The sequence below is a fragment of the Alligator sinensis genome, unplaced genomic scaffold (genome assembly GCF_000455745.1).
Source record: "Alligator sinensis unplaced genomic scaffold, ASM45574v1 scaffold970_1, whole genome shotgun sequence".
NCBI classification, from domain to species: domain Eukaryota; kingdom Metazoa; phylum Chordata; order Crocodylia; family Alligatoridae; genus Alligator; species Alligator sinensis.
The window spans coordinates 2,379,821-2,382,772 of record NW_005842094.1 but is presented as its reverse complement, the minus strand read 5'-3'; the positions used below and the strand labels follow the sequence as shown (position 1 = coordinate 2,382,772).

The window sequence follows — 2,952 nt, the reverse complement described above, 5'->3', positions numbered from 1 at the left end:
TGAATTAACTTTACTCAAGTGACAGCCATCACACTGCAAAATAAGTCATTGCAGTGCCCAGACAGCTGCACTAAGGCTTCTGGGGGCTCTTGCCATGATACTTAGTGCTTCAGGAAGCAAGGCCAGACCACTGGGATTTTTACAGCATTTTGTAAGAGAACATAGCTATCCGTTCTGGGAAAACTGGGGAACCATAGGATGGCACTGGAGGACTAGTTGCACTTGTATAAGGTCCCATGCTGTGGGGTGGTCATATGAGCAGCTATGATTACTGCTTTAGTCTTTATCCCATTTCCAGCCAGTCAAGGCTGGTTAGAAACACTCAAGCAAATGGAGAGAGAGAGAGAGAGAGAGAGAGAGAGAGAGATCAAGTGAGGGGCAGCACATGAGCTTTAACTGGAGTTAGCTTTGCAGAGAAGGCAAGCCCTAGCTGCCCGTGTTACCCTCTGCAGTGCGGGTGGAAGATGGCTGGGCAGAGGCAGGCAATGACTAGCCTAGCTCTTTTCCCCTCCTTCCCATGCTACTGTAGAAAGGCAAGTCATTTTGCAGTGGTCTGTGCTCGAAGGAGATAAGTTTCTTTGTGGTATGAGGAGATAGAAAGGGAATTCAATGTGACTCATAATTCACTCCTCCTCTCCTAGGGCAGCAGAGCCACACGCCATCCTTACTCAGAGAGGAATAAGCTATAATTTAGCCCAAACTTAGCAAAGGAACACCTGCAAAACTTCTTAGAAGTGTGGAATGTGGCTAATTGGGGTGAAAGAAACCCACAATTGGGGTGATTAGGAATCAATGAAGCAAAGAGAATGCATTTCTAATCAGAAAATATCCAAGCTGTTGGTTATTAATTTAGAGTGGTTACAAAAAAAAAAAAAAATCCCTAAACCTTTAATGATTCCTTCCTGACAACTTCCCAGGCTACAGGTGGTTGGTAAGGGCTTCATAAAGCAGCTGCTCATCAGCTCCAGTTTCTCATTATTTTAACGAAAAGAGATTTGTTGTGATCATTAAAAATAACAACAGCAGCAATTCTGCTTTCAAGAACCCTACCATATGCTTATATACGGGAAAGCCTGAGCTGCATAGCAACTGTGATAGGCAGACCTTGAGGGCCCGGTATGAATACTTAAGGCTGATAGATGGGGACAGTTCCTTCATAGTACAGGTACGGAGTATTGTGCATAAGCACTATGCAAATGCAGATGATAAAAAAAGAAGAAAAGGGGACTGAATCCTGCATCAGAGAGAAGCACGGGCCAAGTGCTCTGCCTTGCCCACACACAAGAGTTTTTTGTCAGTGAAAGGAGCACTAGGCAATACCACATTAGCACAAAGGACCACAAGAGACCTGTCCAAATTTCTTTAGGAAGAAACAATAGGGCTTTTTATGGCCATAAATTGTTTGACAAAAAAAAATTAAAAATTGCTGTTGGGTTTTTGAAACTTTCAGAGTAGGGAGGAACACCATCTGGCCTTACTCTCCACCTCCATTTCTACCAGGAAAGATGCAGGAAGAGTTAAAAAGAAAGCACCAGAAAGAGAGAGTATCCCTAAAACTCCAAGTAACATTCTTCCAAAGGGAGCTGACAATTTTTTGCTCGTTTTTGTTATCATCTCTGTAACCAGAGGGCGGTCAGAGTGGCCGTGCTCTCCCCTGCCGCCTCCTTTACCATGCCAAGCTGCCAACTCGTACCCTCCTATTCTCGCCCACCACAACTTTGACCTATATATATAGGTCAATTATAGGGAGGCTGCCTATCGTCTTCTGTTCCACGGTTATCCGATTATCTCCAGTTTGTCTACACTCTAGCCTTATGGGCTATGCATGGCTCCAACCACCCCCATACCATGCCCCAAGCCTTGCAGATGTTACGGACGTTGTTCTGTCTCTCTCTCCGTGCCCTCTCTGGCGCTCGGGTGCTTCGCAGCCCTGTCTCTCTCCAGGGCCTTCTCAGTAATGCTGCCCTCCTCTCCAGGGCCTTCTCAAGTGCTGCCCCCTTCTCCAGGGCTCACCACAATACTGCCCCCTTCTCCGGGGCTCACCACACCCACACTGGGGCTTCTCAGCAACATCCCCTTCTCTGGGGCTTCTCAACTGCCCCTGTCTGGGGCTGGCATCTGTGCACCCCAAATACTGCACTCTCACTGGCGCTGGGGTCCCCACTCTACTGCAAGTCCCCTATGAGGCCTCCTCCAACCCCTAGTAGCCTCACCCAAACCACCAGTGTAACAAATAGCAGCACAAAACACAAGCCTCTTGGCTACAACATAAACAGAAGCCACCCGGCCATAACAATGTTGAGTCCTACCAGGGATCCTTTCTCTCGCCGCAGTATCAGATGCAGCTCCTTCATCAGGCCTCTCCTTTGTAACATGGCTGAGAGCTCCCTCCTCCTTGGCTGCCGGTCGAGGCTTTATATAGGAGCCAGGCCCTGCCCCTTCTCGTCAGCTGGCTCGGCAGATGTGGGTCATTAGTTCCCACAAGTTGCCTCAGCAACCAGCACCTGAGGGGTTATCCCAGCTCTTCCAGTAGCAGGCACCTTAGTCCCCTGCTACAATCACAAAACCAAATCAGTAAAGTTTCTAGTGAAACAAATTCAAGAAGAAAATATGTGTTTTCATGGGAAGTATGAACACATTTCATTTCAGTCTTCTCACTGTTAGGATAGCATGGGCTCTGACTTGTCCTTTCCCGTTCCACGTGTTTGGGGGACTCGAACTCATGCTTACCTCTATTTGTAATCAACCCCTCGCCCTTGCCGTTTTCGGACTTAAGCTGGAGGGAAGGAAGGAAATAGCCTGTACCAACTAAAGGGTCAGAACAGAATAATTTTTTCTCCAGGCTCAGTGGGGAAAGTGGGACAAATTTTGACAGAGTTGGCCCTTTTCTGTCCCTAAGACACTTATACAACACCTGTTAATCAAAGCTTGTTCATATTTAAGCAAATGGGA

At 47.3% G+C, this 2,952-nt stretch overlaps 1 long non-coding RNA gene across 1 annotated transcript in view; it reads right to left on the bottom strand.

Annotated features, from left to right (window-relative positions):
* LOC102381980 overlaps window positions 1–2,383 on the bottom strand; it is an 8,741-nt gene extending 6,358 nt beyond the window's left edge. The window contains exon 1 of the long non-coding RNA XR_001358061.1: window positions 2,310–2,383. This is a non-coding gene — a long non-coding RNA (uncharacterized LOC102381980). The remainder of the gene's footprint in view (window positions 1–2,309) is intronic.
* Window positions 2,384–2,952: the final 569 nt, after the last annotated feature.